Source organism: Gossypium hirsutum, chromosome A01, assembly GCF_007990345.1.
Source record: "Gossypium hirsutum isolate 1008001.06 chromosome A01, Gossypium_hirsutum_v2.1, whole genome shotgun sequence".
Taxonomy (NCBI): Eukaryota; Viridiplantae; Streptophyta; class Magnoliopsida; order Malvales; family Malvaceae; genus Gossypium; species Gossypium hirsutum.
In genome coordinates, this window is record NC_053424.1 from 7,326,908 (window position 1) to 7,344,434 (window position 17,527).

Below are 17,527 nucleotides of genomic sequence, written 5' to 3' on the forward strand. Positions count from 1 at the left end.
AATAAAAATAAGGTGAAAGAAAAATAAAAAGTAGTCTTAAAATAAAATAAAAGTAAAAACATAAAATAATAAATAAAATTTTTTTAAACATCTTCATCGCTAAATGGTTCGCGAGGTGGGGGTGGCGATGAGATGTGGAAGTGCTGATAAATCTGCTGTAAAGTAGCATTAATGTTATCGAAGCGTTGAAAACACTGTTGCTTGAATCGGGTAAGACGCTCAGAGATGTCAGCGTATAAAGCTGCCGCATGAACTGGACGAGAGGGTAGTGGTGGGTGAGACTGTGGATCCTCATTACATGGAGGAACATAATCAGTAATGTCCTCGGAATCCTCCTCCTCAGTGGATTGGGCTAGGCGATACTGAGGAAGGTGGGTTCCTCGACACTTCTCGATCATCCTCATACTAATAATGCTTGAGATGCCCTGTGAGGACATCTGGCCCATGAGAGTGAGGGAGAATAATTGGGCTGCTGTGTTGAGGAATCCGAAGTGCTGAGCCAACCGCGTCACATAAGGCCCAATGGAGATGACCCCCTTCCTATGCCGCTCCGTCTGATGTTAAATGGCGAGGGTAATGAAATAGGCAAGGTTGAAGATGTGCCCGTGCGACATACACCATAGAAAGTAGGCGTCGTGAGTGTCGACGACGCTAGTGCTCTCTCGCCTTCCTATTAATGTGTAAGCTAAAATAGCGTGTAGGTACCTCAGAGATAGAGGGAGATCTGATGCCTTGGATTGGCTAGGATTGTAAGAGGCAGAGCCTGGGGCGAGGGCATTCCAGCACCGTGAAGGAGAATGATAGATGTGGTGATTGAGAGTGTGGAGCTCATTCTCCTCCATGAACTCTTCCGTGTAAAGGCCCAGTGCGGTACCGAAATCTGGGACGCTCAACTGGCAGACTAGACTGTTAAGGCTAAATTGGATCATTCCCGGATCATTAAAATAGATCATTATGGTCTGAAGATGAAATGTTGACCAAAATTTCATCGTGAGCTCGAGATACATCGGCTCAACAATCTAGAAGAAAAGTCCCCAGGGATCGATGGTGAGGAGGGCCCGAATTGCATCAGCAAGTTAGACTTGTTCTAGCGCGGTCCAGTCTATACAGCGGCCTAGTTCCAAGGGTCGGGCCCGTAGAATATGAAATAGTTCCTCCTGATTGCCTGGTGAAAATCAGAGGAAGAGGTGGCGATTTTCTGTGGTAGGTCCCGAGGATGACGCCCTTTTTCGTTTTTCGAAGCGGGGACGGCAGTCTTCTTGTTACGTGAGGTAGACATAATGTACCTGTAATGGAAATTGAATTGGAATGTGAATACTTTCTATGGGGCTTACATATTAACCTATACTATAACAACCAAAATAAATGTGCCAAATAACCCTATGAGAATAAGTAATGGAGATATCTAAAGAATGAATTTGTGTGGGGTTAATAGCATGAAACTCATAGAAATAATGAACAAATGTAGCCTAATATATTGACTAAGAAAAAAAATAAGAAATTACCAAAACAAAACTTAAAAACATAAATTTATCTACTATTCTAATTATGAATGTGCACGTAAAATAGTCAAATGGAGCATAAAAATCATGAAAGAAGCAAAATAATTGAAGAATATTGAGATAAAAGAGTAAACAAACGGGAATGGCAGGACGCCATGTGAATCTGCAACGGCTAAGGTTAGGGAGATGATGAATAGTGAAGGGTATTTATAGATTTTGGGACACACGGCCAGGGGACACACCCATGTTCCCCAATTTTTGCCCGTGTGATTCGCGAATTTTAAATTTGGGCGTGTCTGACATTTGGCCTACGCCCTTGTTCCTTGGGCGTGTGGGAGCCCACGGCCGTGTCGCACGGCCGTGTCTGTCTTCTTTCGCTTCTCCCACGCCTATGTATGTAGGCCCGCGCCCTTGTTAATCTGACAGGTTCGACCACTGGTTCTAGACACGGGCGTCGCAAATGCCCATGCTATTTTCTCAGGTTCAACTATGGTTTTTGATAAACTGTAAATTATACATATTTTCACCCATGTTTAATACATTTTATGGATGATTTCTCATTAGAATTGGTGAATTCAATGCTCCTAATGCTTTAATTTCATGTTTTATACTTAGGAGAGCATAGGAGAGTGAAAGAAGCCAAAAACGAGAAAAAAATGGACAAAACAGACCAAATCGAGAAGATGACACGGCCTAAGCCTTGCCACACAGGTAGCTCACACGCCCGTGTCTTTCGAGGGTGTTGACCAAGGATTTCACAATTCACACAGCCTGGCCATTGACCCATACGGCCGTGTGCAATTTAACGGATCAAACACGGCCTAGCAATCACGTCACACGACCGTGGCACACGGGCGTGTCCCTGCCAAACCCAAGTTAAGTCCAATTCGGAAAAGGCCACTTAGGAGGGCTTCTAGGCATTCCAAAGCCTATAAATACACCCTAGAAGAGGAGAAAAAGAGAGAGGGAGAATATGGGGTAAGGAATTACTCCAAGGAAGCTGATTGATCCATCTCAGGAGCCGGATTCATCCTCAAGGCTGAAGATCTCTCCTCAATTTCCCTTCAGGAGTTTTGGGTTTTCTTTATGTTTTGTATTTGTTATTCTTCTGAGATGTTTTCTTATTTAGTTATGAACTAAATCCCCTAAATACCTAAGGGGAATAAAACCTAAGACGAATCTTGTTATTATTTTCTGAATCGTATGATAAATATTTAACTTGTTCTTAATTATGTGTTCTTAGTTCTTGTTTTGATATCCCAGGATAATGATTCAAGACATGCTCTTATTCAAAGGAGGAATGATCCTGTCTACGAGTACTTTTGTCATAATTAAGCGGAGTTGATTGCGCGCCTAGAAATAGGGTGACAAGATTTTACTGGATTAGGGTGAAACCTAATAATGGGATCCATAGATCGAGTTAATGCAACCCTAGAGTGTTAATTAGAGAAAAGTCTCGGTTATTCAATCTAGGGATTAGACATTATTATTCTTGAATAGGGATAATAACATAACTTAAGGATTTCTACGGAACAAGTTGAACGAATAAATCGTCCGATTCGGAGCCAGAATAACAAGTAAAGTCTAGGTGGATTTTTCCTTAGGTATTGTCTCAAGTCAATCGATTTTCCCAAAAACAATTCCCCAATTCTTTTCTCTGTGCGTTCTTAATTTAGATAATTAGTTAATTAAAACAAATAAACAACCCCTCTTTCTTTATAGGTTAAATAATAAAAAAGATAGTTATTACTAGTACTTTTGGTTCCCTTGGGTACGATATCCTGGTCTTGCCAATACTATACTATTGTTCGATAGGTGCGCTTACCTTTTCGTCGTAATAATAGTTAGTTTAGGTTTGATCTTCATTATAAATATTTATTACTTGTTATGAATCACGCGATCAAGTTTTTGGCGCCGTTCCCGGGGAACTAAAATATTAGGAATGCTCAATTTTTATTACTTTAGCCATTTATTTTTCTTGCAATTTAATTTAATTTTATTATTATTATTTATTAATTCACTTTTTCTCTATCTTGGCAGGTTTTTATAGTTTATGACTAGAAGAAACCTGTCGGGACCATTACTTTTTGACAAAGAAATCGATCACACAGTTCGCAGAAACCAAAAAGAAATAAAGCGCAGCTTACGATACACGGAGAACGAGCAAGAAGACCATACTCAAAGTCCAACCGAAGAGATGGTTGAAAACCAAAACAATCAGCTACCTCCCGCAATTGCGGTTAATCAAAATCCTACTCCACGCACTATGTATGATTATGCTAACCCTTCTTTAACAGGAGCTGAATCTAGCATAGTTAGACCTACTGTAGCTGCAAATACTTTTGAATTAAAACCTAAGACCAATCAGATGATACAACAATTTGTTCAGTTTGATGGTTTGCAGGATGAAGATCCCAACACTCACTTAGTGAACTTTCTGGAATTTTGCGATACATTTAAAATCAACAGCGTTTTTGATGATGCCATTCGTCTTCGATTATTTCCCTTTTCATTGAGAAACAAAGCTAAACAGTGGTTGAACTCGTTATCACGAGGGTCGATTACAACTTGGGAACAAATGACCGAAAATTTTTTACTAAAATACTTTCCGCCGGCTAAAACGGCTAAATTACGTAATGATATCTCTTCTTTTGTGCAGATGGATTTAGAAACACTTTACGATGCATGGAAGAGATACAAGGACTTACTGAAAAGGTGACCTCACCATGGGTTACCGCTTTGGCTTCAAGTACAAACATTCCATAATGGTTTGAATCCCTCAACTCGGCAAATGGTTGACGCAGCTGCTGACGGAACCATCAACAATAAAACACCGGAAGATGCCTATGAGTTTATTGAGAAGATGTCACTGAATAACTATCAGTGGCAAGTCATGAGGACTAAGCCAACAAAAACAACCGGCGTTTATAACGTCGACTCAGTTACTATGCTCTCTAATCAGGTAGAACTTCTCAATAAAAAGATTGATGGTTTTCTTAGTTCTACACAGGTACATCCAGTAATGAGGTGTGACTCAAGTGGAGGAGGTGTGCATACAGAATATCAATCCTTCAATCCTACAACCGAAGAGGAACAAGTCAACTATATGGGTAACAATAACTTTAGATCTCAAAATAACCCATACTGTAATACTTATAATGCAGGTTGGAGGAACCACCCAAATTTCTCCTGGGGTGGTTAAGGGAATCAAAAGCAACAAAATCATTAGGGTTTTCAACAGCCACCTTATCAACAAGAGAAAAAACCAAGCCTTGAAGAGATGCTCTCAAAGTTTTTTTTGGTATCGAAAACTCATTTTCAGAACACTGAGACAACACTTAAAGATCACCAAGCATCGATCTAAGGGCTTGAAACTCAGATAAGCCAGCTCTTCAAACTAATCTTGGAAATTTACTTATTAACACCAAATCAAGAGAGCATGTCAAAGTTGTTACATTAAGGAGTGGGAAAGTGTTAGCGGAATCTGAAAAGAAGTTAGCATAAGAAGCTGTGGAAAGCGAAAGGAGGGAAGAAAAACCCAAAAATAGTGATAAACCAGTGCCGGAGGAATATACACCACCGGTTCCATATCCAGCAAAATTAAAAAAAAGATCGCATTGATGCACAATTCGGTAAGATTCTTGAACTTTTTAAGCATTTACATATCAGCTTACCTTTTGTTGAAGCCATCTCGCAGATGCCTACCTACGCAAAATTTTTGAAGGAGCTTCTAACAAACAAAAGGAAGTTCGAGGACTTATCTACAGTATACTCAACGAGGAATGCTCCGCCATACTCTAAAACAAGCTGCCAACCAAACTAAAAGATCCAAGAAGTTTTACTATCCCTTGCTTAATTGGTAATCTAAATGTTGAAAAAGCACTAGCTGATTTAGGCGCTAGTATTAATTTGATGCCATATAAAATGTTCAAACAACTTGGTTTTAGAGAACCTAAACCTACTAGGATGAGTACTCAATTAGCCGATAGATCTATTAAATATCCTAGGGGTATTATAGAAGACGTACTCATAAAAGTAGATAAATTTATATTCCCTGTTGATTTTGTTGTGCTTGACATGGATGAAGATGTGGAAGTACCCTTAATTTTAGGATGCCCATTCCTAGCCATTGCTAGAGTGGTGATTGACGTGGGTGACGGTAAATTGGTACTTAGAATAGGTGACGAGGAGATGATATTTAAAATTTACGATGCTATGCGATTCTCTAGGGAACAGGATGATTCATGTTATTTCATTGACTCTATTGATCATATTACTCAAGACTCTTTTCAGGAAATTGTACAAAAGGAGACGACAAAACCATATCCAGCTCAGGACGAGGAGGCAGGTGAGGAACCTAATGACCATTCGTCAAGACAAGTAAAATATGAGGGCATTAAGATAAATGATGAACTTAAGCAAAAACCCTCTATTTAGGAACCTTCCAAACTGGAACTTGAACAATTACCAAACCATTTAAAATACGCATTTCTTGGAAATAATTTGACATTACCAGTTATTATTACTTCTAATTTGTGACCCAAGGAGAAAGAGGAATTAATCCAAGTATTAAAAGAACATAAGAAGGTCATAGCGTGGAAAATTTCTGACAATAAAGGAATCAGCCCTTCTTTCTGCACCCACAAGATTTTCATAGAAGATGAATACAAACCATGTGTGCAAGCTCAACAACGTCTGAACCCCAACATGAAGGAAGTTGTAAAAGCTGAGGTAATTAAACTTCTAGATGCTGAAATTATTTATCCTATTTCTGACAGTTCTTGGGTAAGTCCAGTGCAGGTTGTCCCTTAGAAAGGAGGCATGACGATTGTGACCAAAGAGAAGAATGAATTAATCCCAAAAAGAACAGTTACAAGGTGGAGAGTTTACATAGACTACAGGAAACTGAACAATGCCACAAGAAAAGATCACTTCCCCTTACCATTCATTGACCAAATGTTGGAACGATTATCCTGACACATGTATTACTGCTTTCTAGACGGACTCTCCGGTTACTTCCAAATCCCAATAGCTCATGAAGATCAAGAAAAGACGACATTCATATGCCCATATGGTACGTTCACTTATCGTAGAATGTTGTTTGGATTATGTAACCCTCCTGCCACTTTTCAGCGCTGTATGATAGCCATATTTGACGAACTCGTGGAAGATATCATGGAAGTCTTCATGGATGATTTTTTGGTATTCTGTAACTCTTTCCATCTCTACCTTAAAATTTTAAAACGAGTTCTAATAAGATGTGAGGAAACAAACCTTGTACTTAACTGGGAGAAATGTCACTTCATGGTTCAAGAAGGAATTGTATTATGGTATAAAATTTCTAGTAACGGAATTGAGGTGGATAAATCTAAAATAGAAACAATCGAAAAATTACCACCCCCTAGTTCAGTTAAGGCTATTAGAAGCTTTTTAGGACATGTTGGTTTTTATAGAAGATTTATTAAGGATTTTTCTAAAATAGCTAAGCCTTTGACTAAATTGCTAAAAAAAGATATACCTTTTAACTTCGATCAAGAATGTTTAGAAGCATTTAATACCTTAAAGGATAAATTAATTAATGCTCCAATCATAATTGCACCTGATTGGAACTTGTCATTTGAACTAATGTGTGATGCGAGTAATTTTGCAGTAGGTGCAGTATTGGGACAATGAAGAGACAAACATTTTCAACCTATCTATTACACCAGCAAAACCTTAACGGCTGCAGAAAAAAACTATACTACTATGGAAAAAGAGTTGTTAGCTGTGGTTTTTGCATTTGATAAATTTCGATCATATCTCATATTGTCTAAATTTGTTGTTTACACTGACCATTTTGACCTTTGGTACCTTTTAACTAAAACCGATGCAAAACCTTGACTCATTCGATAGATTCTCTGATTGTAGGAATTTGACTTGGAAATTCAAGATAAGAAAGGAGCTGAAAATCTCGCAGCTGATCATCTGTCCAGGCTCGAGAAATCCAATACCAGAAAACTAGATGACGTGGAAATAAATGATTCATTCCCTGAAAAACAATTTTTCGCTATATCCAACTCCGAGGTACCTTGGTTTGCAGACATCGCGAATTTTTTAGCTGCTAACATTGTCCGAAAAGGGTTAACACACCAGCAAAAGAAGTGATTCTTTAATGATGTGAAACACAACTTTTTGGACAATCCATTTCTGTTTCGTAGATGTGCGGATCAAGTCATCATAAGATGCGTTACAGGATCAGAAATATCAAAAATAGTGGAACATTGCCACTCAGGGCCAACCGAAGGACACTATAGTGGCATTAAGACCGCACAAAAAATACTTGAATTAGGTTTTTATTGGCCTTCGTTATTCAAAGACTCTATCAGGTATGTTACTTTATGTGAAAAATACCAACAGACAGGTAACATATCTAAACATGATGAAATGCCTCAAAACTATATGCTTTCTTGTCAAATATTTGATGTTTGGGATATCGATTTCATGGGCCCATTCCTCTGTTCATTCGAAAATAAATACATCTTAGTAGCAGTTGACTACATGTCCAAATGGGTAGAAGCCCAAGCTCTACCTACTAATGACGTTAGAGTGCTAGTACGTTTCCTTAAAAAAATCTTCTCGAGATTCAGAACACCTAGAGCAATTATCAGTGACAGGGACACTCATTTTTGTAATACCGAATTTGAAAAAACCCTTAAGAAATACGGAGTTCATCATAGAACAGCCATCCCATACCATCCTCAAACTAATGGACAAGTTGAAGTAGCAAACCGAGAACTCAAACGGATCCTTGAAAAAACAGTAGAATCAAACAGAAAAGACTGGGCAACAAAAATAGACAATGTCTTATGGGCTTACAGAACTGCTTTTAAAACACCTATAGGGACATCACCTTACAGACTTTTTTATGGAAAAAGTTGTCATCTACCATTCGAACTAGAGCATAAAGCTTTTTGGGCTATTAAATTTCTAAACCTTGTTCCCGAACTTGCAGGAAAAAATAGGTTGATGCAGCTGAACAAGCTAGATGAATGGCGAGCCAATGCATACGAAAATTCACGCCTATACAAGGAAGCAACAAAGTGGTGCCATGATGTTCATTTAAAGAAACGACAACAATTTGAAGTTGGAGATCTCGTCTTATTATACAACTCTAAACTCAAATTGTTTTCCGGGAAACTAAAATCACGATGGTCAAGAGCTTTCGTAATTCAATCTGTTCATCCATATGGCGCAATAGAGGTAAGTCACCCATCATACGGTACTTTCAAGGTAAATGGACACCGTTTCAAACTTTATAATGGTGAGAATTTTAAAGTCGATGGAAAGGAGCTACGACTCCACAAACCGCCCTGAATATACCAACAAGGTAGCAGTCGAGCTTAGACTATAAATAAGTGCTTCTCGGGAGGCAACCCGAGTACTAACAATTTTAAATTATTTTAAATTCAAGTTTTAAACATTTAGGTCACTAACAGGGTATTTGAAGCACAGGTTCCCGCTCCATACGGCCAATAACATAGCCGTGCTTAATACCGTGTGACCAACACGGAGGGAAACACGGCCGTGCGATACTACCGTGCGAAAATAGGGTAAATAATTTCCCCAAAACACGAGATGCGATAAATCCCCACGCCCATGTGATATGGCCGTGGGTGAACTTGATAAGTGAACACGAGCGTGGGAATGGAAAAACACAGGCGTGCCAAGGGTAAGGTTCAATTCTGTTTCTTCGACACGGGCATGCGACATGCCCGTGTCGTTAAACCGTGGACAACAATACACGGGCGTGGTATTCTCACACGCGTGTGGAAGAAGTGAACAAAGCTAGGCACGGCCGTGCGATATGGTCGTGTGCCACACACGCCCAAGACGAACGGGCTCACTTTCAGAGTACACGGGCATGGCCTTAAGCCGTGTGGCTTCCCCCTATATAAGCAAACCACTATTCATTTTCTTCTTCCTTTCAAAACCCTAGCCGAAATCTCCCCCTCTCCACTCCCTAATCCCTATTCTGGCCACCATTCCACAGATTCTCACTTCTTCAACCCCCAAACCACCCTAAACTCCACTCCACATGCATTAATCCTCACTTTCTCCTCTATTTTTCCTTCATTTTTCCTCCACACAGCTGTACCCCCACAGTACGAGGACCCACCGACTCAGCCACCACCACCCTCTCATCCAGTTCATGCGGCAGCTTCATATGCTGACGTCCCTAAGCACCTCACCAGATTCGAGCAGCAGTAGTTTCAACGATTTGACAACATTGATGCTACTCTACAGCAGATTTGTCAGCACTTCCACATCTCATCGCCAGTCCCACCTCGCGAACCATCCAGTGATGAAGATGTTTAGAAATATTTATTTTATTATTTTATGTTTTTAATTTTTATTCAAACTACTTTTTATTTTTTATTTTTATTTTTATTTTTATTTTTTAGCATATTTAAAATTTTATTATAAATTTCGGTTATTTCTTTTCGAGTACTTATTCTTCCTAATATCCCCTAAAAAGTTCCTGATTTTATCACAGTTATATAGAGCTCTTAAGCTCATCATCACATAGGAACTAAAACTCCACCAGGAAAGGGTCTCCACGACTGCCCTGTCCTGCTCAACCACGACCATACCTAGCACTAGATATAATATTCTTTTGGCGCAGGACTTATGGCCTAATGAACCTCTACGACCGCTGGAGTATCCTCCTCTACTCTCGAACCGATCACTCTCCAACACTCTAGTTCGAGGAATTCATCATACAGGAAGTTTCTCTTCTCTCCCTATCTTATTTTTATGCTCTAATATCTATCTTTGTACATTGAGGGCAATGTACATCTTAAGTGCGAGGGGCTATTTATTTTATTATCAGAAAACTCCTTGAATAATCATCTTGTTCTCTTGAAAAACTCTCATATCATATTTAGGATAAATTTTAATTAATTTATGATTTTGATTGATATATCTTGAATTAAAACATAGAGATTTATGCATTGATTATTTCAACTTTATGACAATAGAGAATTAAGCATGATGAGTTGATTTTTAAGAATTTAAAATTTTAGGCTGTTTCCCCAAGTCTAGGTATTACTTTGAATTAGAATTCACGAGTCTAAACATTAAAAAGTCATAATTTTTGTGAGATTTTTGAGCCTTTTGAGCATCTATTCATCCTTTCATGCTCACTTTTATTATTGCTTTGAGTGCTTCAGTATTGAACTGTTATTCTAGAACTTACTTGATTATGCATGTCGAGACCACACCATTTGATTTGATATATCAAAATGATTAAGGCACTTATGATTAACCCACTCATACCATGAAAAGCCTACCTCCACGATTAACCCCTAGTAAACCCTCTTGAGCCTAACAAACCAATTCTTGTATTACCCTTAATATTAACCTTTAACCCATTATTGATTGAAATCCTCTAAATTAATCCCTATTTTTGTCGAGATTTGAGTTGAATGGATTGCTAGCTATGTTTTGTTCTTTATATTATTTAACTTGTTCTTAAAAAAAATATGTATATTTATTCTCTGTTGTACGCAAGCAAAGATTAACTCTTTTTCTAGCGAGGCAATTTTTTAGTTCAATCTCAATTCTAACCTTTTCTTTTAGCTTGTGACCACACCCCTTAACCAAGCCTCATTACAACCCTCTAAAGACCTTTTGATTGATGTATTATCTTAAATTATAGTGGTGGAGATTTGATTTTCATGCAAGCATATGGTAATGACTTTCCATTATTGACTATTTAGTGTTTCCTTTATTGTCCTTAAAAACACCTCGAGTGATTTGAGTGAATCTTTAGTGAGGATGCAAAACTCTGTGATATTCTGAATTAAAGGTAATTACTTAGATGAGGGAAGACACCTATATTTTTGAAATAAAATGCTCAACTTAGAATGTTTGGAACTTTTATGTTCTTTTAGTTGAATTCTCAATGTATGATTACCTATGAATTATTTTGAGATATTATCGATTGAAATTATAAGTTGAGAAGAATTTAATTTGATTATGAGTTGAAGATTTTGCTCGAGGACAAGCAAATGCTTAAGTGTGGGGGTATTTGATAAACCGTAAATTATACATATTTTCACCCCATGTTTAATGCATTTTATGGATGATTTCTCATTAGAATTGGTGAATTCATTGCTCCTAATGCTTTAATTTCATGTTTTATACTTAGGAGAGCATAGGAGAGTGAAATGAGCCAAAAACGAGCAAAAAAGGGGCAAAACAGACCAAATCGAAAAGATGACATGGCCTATGCCTTGCCACACGGGTAGCTCACACGCCTGTGTCTTTCGAGGGTGTCGACCAAGGCTTACATGATTCACACGGCCTGGCCATTGACCCACACAGCCATGTCCAATTTAACAGATCGAACACGGCCAGGCACTCACGTCACAAGTTAAGTCTAATTCGAAAAAGGCCACTTAGAAGGGCTTCTAGGCATTCCAAAGCCTATAAATACACCCTAGAAGAGGAGAAAAGGGGAGAGGGAGAATACGGGGTAAGGAATTACTCTAAGGAAGCCGATTGATCCATCTCAAGAGCCGGATTCATCCTCAAGGCTGAAGATCTCTCTTCAATTTCCCTTCAGGAGTTTTGGGTTTTCTTTATGTTTTGTATTTGTTATTCTTCTGATATGTTTTCTTATTTAGTTATGAACTAAATCCCTTAAATACCTAAGGGAAATGAAACCTAAGACGAATCTTGTTATTATTTTCTGAATCGTATGATAAATATTTAACTTGTTCTTAATTATGTATTCTTAATTCTTGTTTTGATATCCCAGTATACTGATTCAAGACATGCTCTTATTCAGAGGAGGAATGACCCTGTCTACGAGTACTTTTGTCATTAAGCGGAGTTGATTGCGCGCCTAGAAATAGGGTGATAAGATTTTGCTGGATTAGGGTGAAACCTAATAAGGGGATCCATAGATCGAGTTAATGCAACCCTAGAGTGTTAATTAGAGAAAAGTCTCGGTTATTCAATCTAGGGATTAGACGTTATTAGTCTTGAATAGGGATAATAACATAACTTAGGGATTTCTATGGAACAAGTTGAATGAATAAATCGTCCGATTCGGAGCCAGAATAACAAGTAAAGTCTAGGTGGATTTTTCCTTAGGTATTGTCTCAAGTCAATCGATTTTCCCAAAAGCGATTCCCCAATTCTTTTCTCTGTGCGTTCTTAATTTAGATAATTAGTTAATTAAAACAAATAAACAACCCCTCTTTATTTCTAGGTTAAATAATAAAAAATATAGTTATTACTAGTACTTTTGGTTCCCTTGGGTACGATATCCCGGTCTTGCCATTACTATACTATTGTTCGATAGGTGCGCTTGCCTTTTCGTCGTTATAATAGTTAGTCTAGTCTTGATCTTCATTATAAATATTTATTACTTGTTATGAATCACGCGATCAGTTTTACGACACGGGCGTGTCACACACCCTTGTTGTTTTGGCAGATTAGCCCACGGGCCTAACGCACGGCCGTGGCGACTTATCGCATCCCATGTTAGGGAAAATTTTTCCCTATTTTCACACGGCCTAAGGCACGCCCGTGTGCCTGGCCGTATGTGCTTTAGAAAGCCTGCGTTCCATGATTCGATGAGTATGTTAGATGTTAAAAACTAAAATTTAAAGAAATTAATTATGTTAGTGCTCAGGTTGCCTCCCGAGAAGCGCTTATTTATAGTCTAATCTCGACTTACCTTTCTGGTGTGTGTTCATGGTGGCTCGAAGAGTTTACACTTCTTATCCCTGCTTTCAATTTTATCAACGTAAGGTTTAAGACAAGTATTGTTTACCTTAAAAGTGTCGAATTTGGGATGACTTACCTTGACTGTACCAAATGGGAAAATGCTAAGTACTGTAAGAGGAATTTCTTCATTCGGTTTGGCAGTGTCAATGTGAGGATCTGTGGAATCTAATGAAACTTTATCTCCAACCTTAAGTTGATTTGGTGAGGCGTTGAGCTCGTTCTGGCATAGTTTTGGTTCATCCTGTTTTTTTGGTTTAAATGTCAGCCATTCATCTAACTCCTTGATTTGTAACATTCGTTCTTCTTGTGTAGATCCTTTGTTGTGGATTGAACATGGCTCATGTGTGTCCTTTGAACTTATTTCCTGCAAAATAGGTTGCACCGTATGATCAATCTTAGTAGAACAATTTGTACAATCACCTTCAATTCTTGATGTGTTGTTCGGGTTGCGAGCTTGAAAGGTGATTGTTTCGTCTCCTACACGAGTGTGAGTTCACCTGTGCCAACGTCAATAATTGTTAGCAGTTGCTAAAAAGGGCCTACCCAAAATTAAAGGAACCTTACTATCTTCTTCTATGTCTAAATTAACAAAATTAACAGGGAATATAAATTTTTCAATTTTAACGAGTATGTCTTCAATAATAACCCTAGGAAATCTGACAGTTTTATCTGCTAATTGAATGCTCATCCTAGTTTGTTTGGGTTTCCCTAGACCTAGTTGCTTAAACAATTTGTAAGGCATAACATTGATACTAGCCCCTAGATCAGCCAATGCATTATTAACATCTAAGCTACCAATTGCGTTCTGCATTATTAACATCTTTCAATTTGTTGGCCAGCTTATTCTGCAGAATGGCTGAGCAAATTGCGTTCAGCTCCACATGCGACCTTTCATCTAACTTTCATTTATTTGCTAAAAGCTCCTTTAAAAATGTAGTTTCTTTAAAAGTTTAAGGAATTTACCAAATTGTTCATCTGAGCGGTCTTTCCTTGTCGCATTGGGGTATGGCACACGAGGTTTATATTCTGGACTTACCGATTTTTCTTCGTTTTGGCATACCTCATTCTTACCTTCGCTTACCACTGGTTCTGGCCTTGGTTTTGCCACTAACCCTTCCTCATCTTAAATGGCAATTGCATTGAGTTGCTCCATTGGGTTAGATTTAGTGTTGCTTGGCAGGCTACCTTGTGGTCGTTCTGAAATCAACTTGGCGAGCTGTCCAATCTGAGTTTCGAGCCCCTAGATTGAAGCTTGTTGATTTTTAGTGCCGTTTCGGTATTCTGAAAACAAGTCTCTGACACCGAGATGAATTTGGTTAGCATCTCCTTAAGGTTCAGCTTTTTCTCCTGCTGGTATGGTGGTTGCTGGAAGTCTGGAGGGGGTGGTTGTTTCTCATTTCCTTGGCCTCCCCATGAAAAATTTTGGTGATTCCTCCAACCTGCAATGTAAGTATTGCTATAAGGATTGTTTTGAGATCGGGGATTATTACCCATGTAATTTAACTGCTCATTCTCCATGTTGTGGTCATAAGGTGGGTATTCTGAATTGTTCGATCCATCTCCATTTGCTTCGCACTGCATTACTGGGTGAACCTGTGAAGAACTAAGAAAACCATCAATTTTCTTATTCAAGAGTTTTACCTTATTAGAGAGCATGATGATCGAATCGACATTATAAACACCGACTGTTTTCGTTGGCTTTGTCCTCATGACTTGCCACTGATAGTTATTCAGTGACACCTCCTCTATAAATTCATAGGCATCTTCAGGTATTTTATTATTGATGGTTCTGGGAGCAGCTGCGTCAACCATTTTTTGATTCGAAGGATTTAGGCCATTATGAAAAGTTTGAACTTGTAGCCAGAGTGGTAACCCATGGTGAGGGTATCGTCTCAAGAGATCCTTGTATCTCTCTCATGCATCGTAGAGTGTCTCTAAATCTATCTGCACAAAAGAAGAGATATCATTACGTAATTTAGCCGTTTTAGCCAGCGAAAAGTATTTTAATAGAAACTTTTCGGTCATTTGTTACCAAGTAGTAATTGATCCTCGTGGTAACGAGTTCAACCATTGTTTAGCTTTGTCCCTCAATGAAAAAGGAAACAACTGAAGACGCATGGCATCATCAGAAACGCCATTGATTTTTGGTGGGTAGGACTCTATTATTCTATTCTGTTCTACATGACATATCTGAGATGGGCTAAGGCTCACATCGATTCTATAACGGGCTGAGGCCCGGATTGTATATTTAAAGAACTGATTTCTGATGTTATGTTATGTGTATGGTTTCTGTGGGGATTACACACTGAGTTGCGAAAACTTACCTTTTTCTATTTAATCCGTACAGGTAATCCCAGACTTAATGGATCAACGCGACGGAGCACTCGACGGTTGCCACACGTATTTAAACTATTTTTCTCTTGTTTATGGATTTATTAATTATAGGAAATGTTTATGTTATTGGACTTTATGGACTGTTGCTTAAGCTTTGGAAAGACTTAAATGGTTTACGAGTTTTTTTTTAACTTCAAACTTGACAAAATATGAATTTTCCTATCAATGAAGGTTTTCCATAAAATGAACTATTTTTGCTAAAAAAATGGCAGCTAAAGCTTCCACCATGAACTTATATTTTAAAACAATCGATTAATTAGGTAAATGATTTTGGATATAACAAAAGTTAACACATGAAAATGGTTTTATCGCAACAACTCAGTTTTTAACACGCTATCATGTGGCATCGCCAGATTCGGCCATAACATCTAAGTCAGGTTTAGGGTGTTACAGATAGTATGCCGTGCCAGTATTTTATGATCTTAATCCAGGTATTAGGAGACTCAAAATTGATGCACAACAGTTTGAGCTGAAGCTAGTCATGTTCCAGATGTTTTAGACAGTGGGCCAATTCAGTGGAATACCTACCGAAGATCCTCACGAACACTTAAGACTGTTTATAGAGGTGGGCGATTATTTCAAGATAGCCAGAGTTCTAAAAGATGTATTACGATTCAATTTGTTCCCATATTCACTAAGAGACAGAGCTCGAGCTTGGTTGGATTCATTGCCACCAAACTCAATTTCCACATGGCTAGAGTTAGTAGAAAAATTCCTCATGAAGTATTTCCTGCCTAGCAAGAATGCTAAGTTGAGGAACAAGATCACTGCTTTCCAACAAATGGATGATGAGCCCTTGTATGAGGCATGGGAAAGGTACAAAGAATTATTACGGAAGTGCCCTCATCATGGAATCCCATCTTGCATCCAACTTATGACAATTTATAATGGTCTTAATGCCCACACGAGGATGGTAGTGGACTCTTCTACTAATGGTGCTCTCCTTCCTAAGTCTTATAATGAGGCTTATGAAATCATTGAGAAGATTGCCAGCTACAATTACCAATGGCCAACCAATCGAGCAGTGTTAGGAAGACGAGTTGCTGGAATACATGAAATAGGCACTCTTACTTCACTCGTATCTCAGGTATCATCAATATCCTCAATGTTAAAAAATCTTACTGCTAACAGGTCTAATAATTTTGCAACACAGCCACCAAATCAATTTGAAAGTATAGCCTGTGTCTATTGTGGGGAAGGACATTTGTTTGAAGAATGTCCATCGAACCCAGAATTCGTGTATTACATAGGTAACCAAAACCAAAATTGAGGAAGTCAAGGACTACAATCCAATTCCTATAACCCTTCGTGGCGAAATCACCCCAATTTTTCTTGGAGTAACCAAGGGGCTAGAACCAGTAACACTTACATCCAACCTAGACCAACCCAGTAGCCTAGTTTCCCCCAATAAGTTCAGAAACCAGCTCAAGCTAAACCATCCAATAGCTTATAGAATTTATTGAAGGCATACATACTGAAAAATAATGCCAGTCTAAGGAATTTGGAGAATCAACTGGCCAGCTTGCTACTGAACTCAAGAACCGACCACAAGGTGCTTTACCTAGTGATACAAAGAATCTGGGGAATCTGGGAAAGGAGCATTGCAAATCGTTGACATTGAAAAGTAGAAAGATAGTAGAGCCCAACATCATCGAAGCTAAAAAGGAGCAAACTACACTCAAGATTCAGAAAATGTTCAACCGAGTGTTGAAACTCCAGTTTCACAAGAACTAAAATCTGCAAAATACGGCAAGGTAACTTCTGAACCAGCTAATTCTGATCAACTAAAAACTATGTTAGATGCAAAATTACCGTAAAAGACGAATCAACCAGTTTTAGTAAAGAACCACAAC

The 17,527-nt window shown here is 38.4% G+C and overlaps 3 non-coding genes across 3 annotated transcripts; 1 reads left to right on the forward strand and 2 right to left on the reverse strand.

The window, feature by feature from the left end:
* Nucleotides 1-4,128: 4,128 nt before the first annotated feature.
* Nucleotides 4,129-4,235, reverse strand: LOC121208389 (small nucleolar RNA R71). The gene has a single exon (XR_005903398.1). It is a non-coding gene; the product is annotated as a small nucleolar RNA R71 (small nucleolar RNA).
* Nucleotides 4,236-15,150: 10,915 nt separating this feature from the next.
* Nucleotides 15,151-15,257, forward strand: LOC121208117 (small nucleolar RNA R71). Its single transcript, XR_005903103.1, has one exon. It is a non-coding gene; the product is annotated as a small nucleolar RNA R71 (small nucleolar RNA).
* A 1,165-nt stretch (nucleotides 15,258-16,422) lies between these two features.
* On the reverse strand, nucleotides 16,423-16,529 carry LOC121207463 (small nucleolar RNA R71). The gene has a single exon (XR_005902558.1). It is a non-coding gene; the product is annotated as a small nucleolar RNA R71 (small nucleolar RNA).
* Between the last annotated feature and the right edge of the window lie 998 nt (nucleotides 16,530-17,527).